At 44.2% G+C, this 12,849-nt stretch overlaps 1 protein-coding gene across 3 annotated transcripts in view; it reads right to left on the minus strand.

Annotated features, from left to right (window-relative positions):
- Positions 1–12,849, minus strand: part of UHRF2 (ubiquitin like with PHD and ring finger domains 2) — a 190,294-nt gene that overhangs the window by 128,351 nt on the left and 49,094 nt on the right. The gene's annotated exons all lie outside the window — the stretch shown is intronic.

Genomic DNA, 12,849 nt, shown 5'->3' on the forward strand with positions numbered 1-12,849 from the left:
GTTATTTTTCTAAAGGCTTTTTGCTACGGATTATATTATTTCCCGGATCCGATGCGTCTGGTGTCTCCTTGCTGGTCAGCTGCATCTGGACTATGGTATGTGCTGCTAACTGTTTTTGTGTAACTGTCTGTCTTGACCGAACCTTTTCCCCTTCTCTTTCCCTTATTTGATACACCACAGTAGCTGCTTCTTGACAAATTCTGTGTGTCAGTCTTGGCATAAGCTCTATGGTATATAGTACCCGATCTTATGTTATTAAAGATTGCTATTAAAGTTTCAATTAATGTCTGTAATAATAATGGTTGTTAAGTGCACGCATCCTCATTTGATTGTGTATTTGTTTGCTTGATAAGATGATTTGTGAATAATGTAAATGTTCTATCCTAGGATTGTGTACAGTTATTCTCTATTCATAGTGTTGTTATTGGCTATGAAGTATCCAGTTGTATTCTGTTTCGCATGTTAGACTAGCTTTGTTTCTGTTAGTTGGTAAAAGTGCTCCTCCCCAGCCCCAGTTGTGTTCTTATCCCAGTCAATAAAGATCACTTATTGTTTAAGTTTACCAGTTTGTCTGGTCTCGCGGTTCTTTCCTCATTGGATCAAAAAGAACTTAACCGAACCCAACCTTCCTTTGTGTTTTGGGTCCGGACAGCATATTTCCATAAACATATGGAGTGCAACACCACATACATAAATTTACCAGTTAAAGATATCTGTTGATCCATTTTTCATGTGCAGATTATCTTTGTTTGAGAGACAACATCCACTTGAGACAATTAAAAATAGCATCAGTGAAATTCAAGAAATTTCAGGTCCATTATGTGTGCATCTTCTTAAGAATATTAAAATTCATAAATATTTAAGATTTTCTAAATCTGTTAGAAATTAAGACCACTAGAAAAAGAGAAAATATATCATATAAAACCAACAGAAATAAAATTAACCCAAATTTTAAAAGATTGGATAAGAAAAAGGGTGAGAACAGGAAAAGGTATGAGTCAGATCCCCACACTTCTTCAGGACAGTGGTAAAACTGACTTCAAGGGTTGTGTAAATGGGTCTATGTTTGCCCCTTTCGCTAATCTGCAATGCTGTTACCTACTTCACTCCATTGTGTTACCTCTGCTCTGATCTGAAACACTTAGGTGAGTAATTTTATTATTTCCGTTGCACTCTGAAGACTGATAATAAGCCTCAAAGTAACAAACCATTAACAATGCCTCTAGACTTCAGCTGCAGCCCTATGCAGTTCAGTAGCAGCAAGTTTCCATGGTAACTGAATATTAAATGAGACACGTGAAAAAGCCTCTAGTTTTTTCAGCCAAATCAAACCACCACAGTAGGCTCACTTATAGCTATGAATACAGAGCAAAAGATCATGGAAGAAAATGTACTGCCATGACTTCCAAAGTGAACAAAAGGTACATGTATGTATCAAGTAATGTATATAATCAGCAAGAGACAACAGAACATATTATCCAACAAATTCCACTGGATTTCTTACCACAACTGAACCTGATATTAGAAGGATTTAACAGCTGCAGGGAAGAGACACAAACTCCTATGTCACTCTAATTGTTAATATGTAAAAATCCATGGCAATAAAGCAATTTAAGAAATACGCACAAATAAAATACTTAAAGAGACATAAAAAAAGCACAGAAAGCAGCGTACAGGGTCAAATTTTGCAAAGATAGTGCAAGGAATAGAAGTGCATGACCTAATCTAGCCTGTACTAACAAAGTACTTCACCTCCAAGACAGGATTCTGCCCTTGTTCAGAATTACACTAGGGGAGGCTGGCGGAAGGGCAACTTCAATTTACAAAAGAACTCTTAAAATACATGCTCCAGCTAAAACCTCAAAACCTATAGAATCAACACACAACAGCTGTTCTGGCTACCTCCCATTTTTTGGGCCAGTTCTTCTCACTTTAGCTGCTATGCTGACCCCTTGTGTCTACTCTCCTCCTCTCCCACTTGCTAATGCAAATAATGCCCTCCCTTTAAAACAAACCAACCAACCAGCCATGATCCTTAAAACACAGTGGACCATTTACTCTGGCATACCCCATCCAGACATTCGTGAATTTAGTCTACAGCAGGGGTTCTCAAACTGGAGGTCGGAACCCCTCAAGAGGGTTCGAGGTTATTACATGGGAGGAAGGGGAGGTCGCAAGTTGTCAGCCTTCACCACAAAACCCTGCTTGGCCTCCAGCATTTATAATGGTGTTAAATAAAAAAGTGTGTTTAATTTATAAGGAGGTCACTCTCAGAGACTTGCTATAGGAACGGTGTCACCAGTACAAAAACGTGAGAATCACTAGTCTACAGTGATCAAGAACTAACAAAATCATTGGTTTTAATTTAAAGAAATTAACCACAAACTGAAGAAGATTTCAAATAGCAGAGCCAAACTTGCAATAAATAATATATACACAGTCTTGCCAGAATTCAATTTTTATAATAATTTTGAGGGATAATATCAAAGTTTATTTTTAAGCATTATTCGTCTATTTGTATCAATTTAAATTTCACAGTTGTGAGAAATTATTGAAGAGCCAGACAATGGGGAGGGAGGGAAAAAACTGACAATTATCTAATAACAGAAGTTGAGATAAAAAAATATACCTTTACAATATAAATTAATTATCAACATCACATGTCAAAATATGCAAACTAAATATTAAATCATGCTAATAAGCTCCCAAGAAGCATCTTTCTTACTTTGCCTATCTATACATTAATATTAATGGCACGGGTTTTTGTTTGCATATAGTGAAATTGACATTTACTGATAAAAATCTAATCCTTCCAAGCCTATATATGAAAAAAGCAACCAACTATGTAACACAACACTGGAATATTCAGATAAATATTCATTAGAGAATCCTATATTTCAGAAAAGAAAATCACGGCAATTCAAGCTTGGTACAGTTGTACCAAGAATAAATGAGCTTTTATTATTGACAACATTGTAAAAATATAGAAATACAAAAGTTTACTGAATGTTCTTGTAGTGGGGCAGTCACCCCGCTCCGGTGTGGAAGGGGTTAAAAACAGCCATGAGAAAGTGCTGCCACGGGGAGCCAATCAGGAGCAGGTTTGAGACAGTATAAGAAGGCCTAAGAGAGAAGCTGAGTCGAGGTCTCTCTCTAGCTGTTGAGCGAGATGGACCTAGCCTCCTGAAGGAGCAAAGGGTACCTTACAGCAGTGCTGGGGAAGGGCAAGAGGCACTGGGGAGCTCCAGCCTGAGGCCTTGATAAAAGGTCTACACAGGTACTGGGGCTGGGAGGTGCAGCCCTGAAATAGGCAGAAGCAGCTGGTCCGACCCCCTTGCCAATTATGAGTGGTCAGTACAGACTGAAGTTTGCCCCAGTGAGAGGGGGGCTAGGTGATGACTGGCTGCAGCCACTGAGGCAAGGGGTTCCCCTGGGAGGGGAGACCCAGAGTGTGGGGGTACTGCTGGGGCAGAACCCCAAGGTAAAGGGGCACTGGAGGGACACAGGGGCCTGAGGAAGGGGAGCCACCAGCCACTGACGGTGCTCCAAGACTAGAAAAGAGCTAATTCCCAGATGACTAGCAGGCGGTGCTGCACCAGTGAGTTTCAATCTTACTACAGTTCTAAAATAATTAAGTAGAACTTACTTGACTTTAAAAATTGATACAAGATAATTTGACAGCAACAGAGATTCAAGACAGGTAGAAATGTTTTCCAAATGATCAGGAGATGCCAGAAGAAAGACACCCTAGACCTCTTTGTCCTGGATCTAAAGAGTCTTTGAAGTCCAAAAGGAACAGGGCATACAAAAGGTACTAACATGCATGAGGAACGCAAATGGCATGCAAAAAGTACCTCTTAGAGCAGGGATGGGCAAACTATGGCCTGGGGCTGCATACATCCTTCAGACGTTTTAATCATGGCCTAGAGCTCCTGCCGGAGAGCAGGGTCTGGGGCTTGGCCCATTCCGGTGCTCCAACTGGGGAGCAGGGTCAGGGGCTTGCCCCACTCCGTGTATGCCGTGGCTCCATGTGGCTTCCGGAAGCAGTGGCATGTCCCCGCTCTGGCTCCTACGTGTAGGGACAGTCAGGGGGGCTCCACATGCTGGCTCCGCCCCAACAGCTGCCTGCCCATGCCTCCACGTAGGAGCCGGAGGTGGAACATGCCGCTGCTTCTGGGAGCTGCTTGAGCTAAGCGCTGCCTGGAGCCTGCACCTCTGACCCCCCTGATACCCCTTCCATCCTCTGAACCCCTTGGTCCCAGCCCACAGCATCCTCTTGCACCCCCAACCTCCCATCCCCAGCCCCACCCCAGAGCTCGCACACACACCCCTACCCAAGCCACCTGCCCCAGCCTGAAGCCCTGTCCCACACACTGAACTTCTTATTTCTGTCCCCATCCCAGAGCCCACTCCCTCAGCCAGAGCCATCACCCCCCTCTCACACCCCAACCTCCAATTACGTGAGCATTCCTGGCCCCCCCTACAATTTCCATACCCAGATGTGGCCCTCGGGCCGAAAAGTTTGCCCACCCCATCTTAGAGTTAAAGAGACTTTGCCACACAGGTCAGGAAGGACCACCTTTGAAATTCCATGCCACACGTGCTCTCAGAACGAAATGAATAGTTGGTACAAAGCCAAAGTGGCAAAATTGGGAACCTCTCATCACCTTCTTAAAGTGACCTGATACTACAGGAAGAGGATTGCAACAAAATATCAAAAAGACTCGCCAAAACTTAGAAATTGAAAACAACCAAATCTGCTGAAGCATTTTGAGAACTACTCACCAGCAATAATGCAACTGATGGCAGCATGATTGTTATAAATCTTGAGGTAGGGACCCAATATAATAGGTTGGAGAAGGGACATAGGATTGCATAACTAATCACACACTGGTCAGTACCAGATGTTTCATAAGATACAAATCCATTATAACGGACAATTATTCAAGCATAATTATGGAAAAGTTTCCTTCAAACTTGTTCTTCCAAGTTAAGTTCTCAGGGTTGAATGTTTATAGCACTTACACAATTTTGCCCTCTTATTATTCTAAAAGCTTGTATAAATCTTTTTGAATTTTAATGTGATAGGGTGCATATTCCACACAAGTGATGAAAGAGTTAAATGTGGGCCTGAAAGGCAAACTATATTACCTGGCTGCACCTGGAGGATCTACAACTGGGATCTCAGATCTTCACTAGCAGTGCCTATCGGACCACACGTGTACCTCCCTCTCTTACACTATGTGTGGAATGTACATACAGCGCTGTGCAGTCAGACCACCCACCAGTTCCTTCTCTGCTGCAGAAATTATGTTTTTGGCTTCGAAGCAAAGGGGAGGAAGATAGGTAGTTGTGCACCTCAATTACCGCACAGCCATGGATAGGACAGCATGTGCAAGGAGAGTGTCCGTTGAGGCCTTGTGAGTAATAGCATAGTAGTAGGCAAAAGTGTCTGTCAATGGCCATGTGGCAGCCTTACAAAGGTCATCTAAGGGGACATTATTAAGGAAGGCAATTGAGGTAGATTGTGGAATGTGTTCTGATTGCGTTGGTTGTCTCTCGAAAAGTTTGTTAAGATAAACATATACGCTGAGATCCATTTAGCAAGGCGTTGTTTAGATATAGCAGTGCCTCTGGAACTTTCAGTGGTGGAGAGGAATAATCGTGGTGATTTCTGGAAGGGTATAGTTCTGTCCAAATAGAAGACCAATGCAAGACACACGTCCAGGGTGTGTAGCACTGCCTCCTGTTGATTACTGTCAGGCTTCAGGAAAAAGAAAGGGAATTGTATTGATTGTTTGAGATGAAAAGATGTTGGGACCTCAGGTAAGAATCTTGGGTGTGGGCGTAGTGTAACTTTGTCTTTATAAAACACTTATGGTGGATATGCCATGAGGGCTGTGATTTCACATGCCTCGCCCTCCCATCGAGCAGAGGTGATGGCGACAAGAAAGGCCATAGGTGTACATAAGGTGTATAAAAGAACAGGTTGCCACTGGTTCAAATGGGATCTAGACCTGGGGTTCTCACAACAAAGTCTTTGGTGGCCTCAGAGTGCGGCCACCAACTCTTGCTGGTAGCTGCTTTGACAATTTTTCCTAAAATACTTAACTTTAGGAAAAGCAAAACACATATGTACATATACATGTCCAATCATAGTAATTTATTTATGTAGGGGTGTTTTTGCAGACTTAGTAACATACAGTTATGTCTATTCTCTACTGAACCTAAACAAAACAGAAACACAAATAAGAACATGCAATGCACCTTTTTGTTTGTTTGTTTCTTTTGCTTTTTTGGTTGCAAGGTTTGTTTGTTTTTTAAATACTTGCTAGCTAGTAAGTCTGCTTCTGTGAAAAGAGATATGTGTATGTTTGTTAATGTCACTTTTCAAAGCAGAGACTTGTTAGCTAGCTAGGAAGCAGTGAAAAGTGATATTAAACATGCAAATATAATTTTTCACAGCAGACTTACTCAGCCTTGGCAAGCTGGGGGACAAATTAAGCCTTGGATGGGAACATGGGTAGGGAAGCAGTGGAAGCCAAGAGTGATGAGGTGGATTGGTGAGGGGCCAGGGGCGGCAGCAGGGGCCAAGGGTGATAAGGGGGAGAGGGCGTGAGCCCTAGCCCAGCAGCTGTAGCCTGAAGCCTAGTGGCCAGGGGATGAAACCTGCTGCTTTACAGCCAAAGCCCAGAGCCTGAAGCCCCACGGTAAGAGCCCACTACTGTGTGGCCAGAGCCTGCTGCCCGCCACACCAGGGCTGAAGCCGGAAGCCTGAACGTCACCATCCCCAGGAAGGTGGGAAACTCACAATAGCTGTCTGCTCCTCCAATTTTTGTGGCTCAAGGGGGGGGGGGGGGGGGGGGGGGGGGCAGGGCCCAACCCTTCCTTGCTGCCTCGCCCTTCCCCCCATCACAGCCCAGGAGGCTATGGCCGCAAGAAAAGCCATTGGTGGCCGCATGCAGCCATGGTGGCTACATCCGAGAGACACCGATCTAGACAGAGAACATAGGACTGGGCTAGGTTCCGGGCTGAGGTAGGGTCTCGTATATGAGGATAAGAGATTTTTCAATACCCTTCAAGAAGTGCTTCATGAGCAGGTATGTGAAGATGGAGTGGCCGTCCGTGAGGGAATGAAAAGAAGAGATTGCTGCCAGCTGTAGCTCCCTAATAGAGCTACTGGCCAATCCTGACTGCTTACGGTGTAGAATATAATCAGGAATAAGTGTGCTGCATCAACCAGGTGTGAGGTACACCAGCAATAAAATCTCATTGTGAATGTATGCATGTTTAGTCATGTCACATCTGCTATGCAAAAGTATCTGTTAACCTACTCCGATGCAGTCAATTTCCTGACACCAGAAGAGGAGGAGTCAGGCTTTGAGGAGGAGCATTTGGATTGGGATGCATCCCGAGTCCTGTGAGAGAAGCCACAGTGGTAGGTGGAGAGAAATCAGTCAGCATACCATCACACATGGAAGGTAAGTATACCAGGCCTGTCATAGCCAGGTTGCAGCCAATAGTATGACCTGTGCTCAGTTGGTCTGCATTTTGCAAAGTACTTGGAATAGGAGTGGGAAGGAAGGGAAGGCATACAGGATAAGTGCACCCCATGTTATGAGGAATGCATCCCGCAGCAATCCATGCCCCAAGTCCCACTCTGGAACAGAACTGAGGGCAGCAGGAGTTGTGTTGAGTGTCATAGGTCTATGGTGGGATAGTTGACTATGGGGTGAAGTGCTAGCATATCCAACTTCCACTTGTGATCGTGCGAGAATATCCTGCTTTGTGTGTCTGCAGTGGTATTCTTGTGTCCCAGAAGATACGTGGCTGAAATAGAAAAGTTATTCTGGATAAACCAGTTTCACAGTCTCCATGCATAACAAGTGGTACCTCACTCCGCCTTGCCTGTTGATATAATACATGAAGGCAAGATTGTCCATCAACACTCTTCCGATATACTGTTTGAGAAGAGGCAGGAAACATCAGCAGGCATTGCAGACCACTTGTAGCTCTAGGAGGCTGATGCATAAGATGGATTCGGTTGACGATCATATGCTTTGCACTACGTGTTTGTGTAGATGCGCTTCCCAATCAATTAGGGAGGCATCGGTGGTTAGGATCATAGCTGGGGATGGTGATAGGAACAGAACTCCAACACAGACCTTGTTGAGCTGTGTCCATCACAGTAGTGAATCCCTGACTCACCTTGGCATGGATAAAAGATTGTAAATGCTGTGTTTGTGGGGAAGGAATACAGGATGGAGCCACACTTGAAGACATCACATGTGCAGTCTTGCGCATCTGACCACAAATTTGGCCGCTGCCATGTGATGAGGTGACTAGACTCCAAGATGGGAAAAACAGAGCTAGTCGGTTGCCAATCTGTTGGAACATCAGAGACAGTGAAGATGACTGGAACAAGGGAAGGCTTCTCGGGGCCTCAACCACACCTTCAAAATAGTTGCTTTGGTGCTGGTGAGTGAAATGTAGCCCCTTCAGAAGGGGGGGAGGAGGTCTACATTTAGTCGGAGGTTTTTGTCAATGTCGTTGGGTGTGGTAGTGTCACTGAGGGTTGTACTGTTGGGTTCGGGATCACGAGGGGAGTTGGTACTTCCCCAAGTGTGTCTCTGGTTCTGGTGTGTATATCCTGAGAGAATGAAGTGTAGCTTGGAAGTCTTTATGGGAGTACAGAGCTCCCAGAATAGTTTCTGGCCATTGAATGGTATGTCCTATACTGTGATTTGTATCTCCTTAGGAAAGCCCAAGAGATGTAGCCATGATGCAAGTCTCATGACCATAGCAGTTGCAATGGATCAATGACTGGAGAGTCGAATGAGGCTTGTAGGGCCATACAGGCTAGGTGGTGTCCCTCCACTATCAAGGACTGGAATTGCTCCTTTTTAGTCTAATCAATCAAGGCTAAGTTTCTCCAATTTGAAGTAGTTCAGATAATTATACTTGGCCATGAGAGCTTCGTAATTTGAAATCCTCAACTACAGCATGACTGAAGAGTATGTCTTGCATCCAAATAAGTCCAGGTGTTTCCAATCTCTGTCTGGATGGCTAGATAGAGATTGGTACTAATGGCCTCTCTCCTGTGCCACCCTGGGGTGGGATGCAAAAATAAAAATTCAGCATCCTCTGCTGGAATATAATATTTTCTGTCAGCGTGTTTGCAGGTCATAGGGATGGAAGCCAGGGTCTGACACAGAACCTTTGTAGGTTCAAGAAGAGCTTCACTGATTGATAGTGTGATCCCTGAGGAAGAGGATGTGTGGAGGATATCCAGCAGTTTATGCTACCGGTCTTTGACTTTCTCCAGCAGTATCTGTAGAGAGTCTACAATCCTATGGAATAGACCAAGGGTAGGCAACCTGTGGCGCGCGAGCTGATTTTCAGTGGCACTCACACTGCCTGGGTCCTGGCCACCGGTCGGGGGGACTCTGCGTTTTAATTTAATTTTAAATGAAGCTTCTTAAATATTTTAAAAACCTTATTTACTTTACATACAATCATATTTTAGTTATATATAATAGACTTGTAGAAAGAGACCACCTAAAAAACGCTAAAATGTATCACTGGCATGCAAAACCTTAAATTAAAGTGAATAAATGAAGACTCGGCACATCACTTCTGAAAGGTTGCCGACCCCTGGAATAGATCTTGAAAGTGTCTGAAGTCATCGGCAGATGTAGGGGATGGAGGAATAATCGCCTTCTCAGGTAAGGAGGAGGAAAAAGGTAAAGCTGGGGAAGCTTGCTTTTTCCTCATCTCTCTCCTCAGTTGGTACCAGTGGCAGTTCAACTTCCTGATGGTATGACGCCAATGGAGAGGAGTAGGTCTCTAGCTTTGATCTCTGGGAGGGTTCCTGAACTGTGCCCCGTAAATAGCCCAAGGGTCCCAATATGGCCAGGTTAGTGGGAGTGGCACATGTGGCTGTATCCACGGCGGTCCCTGCCAGGATTGGGGGCGGGGGGGAGGGGGGTTGTCATATATCAAGGATTATCTGGTGCAATTTGCCCTCGTTTTCCTCCTCACTGGGGAAGTGAGGTGCCATCCTCGGCGAACAGAAGGAGCAATGTTGAGAGTCTAGAGAGGAGGGTAGAAGTGAGGGGAGGTCCAGTCGAAGAAGGGAAGACTCAGGAGCGTCAGATATCAGAAGGTGTTTAGGGTATCTGAAGTCTTGTGGAGGAGGAAACAACATAATCAGTGCTCTTGTAACACTCAGCGCCAAAGAGAGGGTCTACATCCCTGAAGTTTCAGGAGATGGCATCAGAGATTTAGCTGGTGCCAAAGGCTTTGTTGGCGCCAGAAAAGGCATTAGTGCTGTAGCTCCTGCAAGTGGGCTGCCTTGGTCCTCAAAACTGGGAAACAGCACCAAGGGCTGAAAGTCTGCCTGGATAGGGTCTTTAGACAGTTTCTTTAAGCTAGTACCAGAGATACTTAGACAAGCCCATGAGCTATGTCCCCTGTCAAATGAGGTTGAAGCCACCAACCTAGTTGGGGACAGTGTTCTGGTGGGCTGCAGCTCAGAGTGAGAGGAGGAGGAAGCCCATTTCGTGTCATTCGCACGCTCATAGGATGACTCTCTTGACAGGGTGTGGAAGAGTGAGGTTGACAAACGACCTGGTAGGCCTCTCTGGGTCTGATGCCAGAAGAAGTGATTTCTCCACGAGGAGAAGTTTCAGTCCAAGGTCCCTATCTTTTCTGGCTCTGGGTTTCAGATCGAGGCAGTGGGATCACTTTTGAGGGACGTGTTCCTCTCCCAGAGGGCAGATACACTGGGGGTGGCAATCCCTTATTGAGAAGGCAGCCCCACATGAGATAAACTTCTTAAACCCAGGAGAGCCAGGCATAAGAGTGAAGGGAAAAGGGCTTCCAGTTGGGAAGTAGGAAAAACAGAAGCCTAATCTAGGAGACCTGCAAAGATAACACTTCTTTTTTTGTTAATTTTTACACAGATTGAAGGAGAAGGAAGAACAAGAAAAACAACTAGCTACACTATCAGGTAAGGAACAATATATGAGGGAATAGGAGAAGCAGACTCTGCTAGTGGATTCCATCCCAGACCAAAGGCAGTAGACAAAGAACTGGGGGTAGTTGGACCGCACAGCACTATATATACACACATCCTGCACACCGCATGAGAGAGGGGAGGTGCACATGTGCAGTCCAACAGACACAACTAGCGAAGACCTCTGATCCCAGGTACTGCACCTACAGTGAAGCACCCACCAGGATATCACTCAAAGAATAACTACTCAGTTTCCTTCATAAAGTCTCATAAAAGGACTTTTGCCAAAGGTTTATGGAAAGTCCAAGTAAACTGTATCTTTATTGCCTCCTTCAAGAACTCCATTAGGAGAGGCACAGACGCAACACTGGCTTATCCCTTCGATATTTAATCTAAGTGTTTAATAACTGTTTGAAGTTATTTCAACTACTATACCTGGTAGTGATGTTAGGATATAGAACATCACACCTAGTGCTTTAAAAAACCCTCCAGCAAAATTGTTGCTTTTAATGACAGGTATATTTTTGTTAGCAGCTAAACTACTTGATTCTTAAGGTCCTTCATAACTCTGGAGAATAGCATTTGTTCTGGTGACTTGCTGCAAATTAAATTATCACTTTTCTTATATCTTTTCTTTGGATACCACAGTTTCTGACAGCACCTTCCTTTTAGTCACCTGAGAACAAAAGCCATCTACACAGCCTTTGTTGTCAAGACTGATGCAATGAAAGTGTTCAACTTCTCTGCAATGTTTTTAATCCTCCATAATTCATCCCTTTATGACCCAAGAGTCTAGCAGATCCAACGACACTCCTGCAGGCTTCCTACTTCTAGGTAAAGTATTTCTCAATGTTTATAAAGCAAGTAGTGAGACACAAAAATACTTTTTGCCATCTTATACCTAAGCATGTCATAGTTTACGTTCCTTTCCACTGGTTTCCCTTGAGCAGGATTTTTTTTTAATTATATTTTTGGCTTGAATAAACTCTTATAACCTGCCATTTAACTGGAATTTTAAGGAAGGATGCCCAGTCAACAGAATGCGCCTGACATCTAGAAACTGCAAAGAATTTAACACCTGCATTCACATATTAAATACTTTTCTGCATATCCTAAAACCAAAGTGCTTGAAGGTGATCTTAGAGAAGATCTGGCAGTCCTCAACAACATCACGATGGCAGAATTTTCGAACTGTTTCCATGGAGATGATTCACTGAGGCAGATAAGGCAATTAGATGGTCCCTTTCTGTGCAAGAAGGATAATTTACCCTCTCTTTTTCACCCTAAAAAAAGGAAGTTGGAAAATAAAATAAACTTAAGAAAGCACCTACCTTAATTTCCTACAGGCTATTGATAAGTGTTTATTTTAGCATTTCTCTTTGAGAAATTCATCTTTTCTAGGTTCTTTCTGATCTGTGGTGTTTTACTTCATCCTTCGTCTTCTTCTAGGCTATGCCTACACTGGCAACTGAACGAAAAAACTTGTGTCTTGGGGGGAAGGAAGGGGGGTTTAACACCTCTGAAAGACAAAAGTTCTGCCCACGACAAGCGCCAGTGTGAACAGAAGTGCTCTCCTGCCGTCAAAGCTAACGCCACTCACTGCGGGTGGAAGTATTTTTTGTCAGCAGGAAAGCTGACAAACAGCAGCTACTCTGTGGGCCTTTTAGCAGCACTGCTGTAATGATACAGCAGTGTTGCTAAAAGCTGCATACTGTAGATATAGCCCAATGAAAGGGGAAATGGGAGCACAGGGGCTGAAGAACAGGCTTTATATTTCTAGGGTAAGAAAGAAAGAAGAGGGAAAATTAGTGGACAGGAAGTGGGAAAGCCAG

Source organism: Chelonoidis abingdonii, chromosome 6, assembly GCF_003597395.2.
Source record: "Chelonoidis abingdonii isolate Lonesome George chromosome 6, CheloAbing_2.0, whole genome shotgun sequence".
In the NCBI taxonomy this organism is placed as follows: domain Eukaryota; kingdom Metazoa; phylum Chordata; order Testudines; family Testudinidae; genus Chelonoidis; species Chelonoidis abingdonii.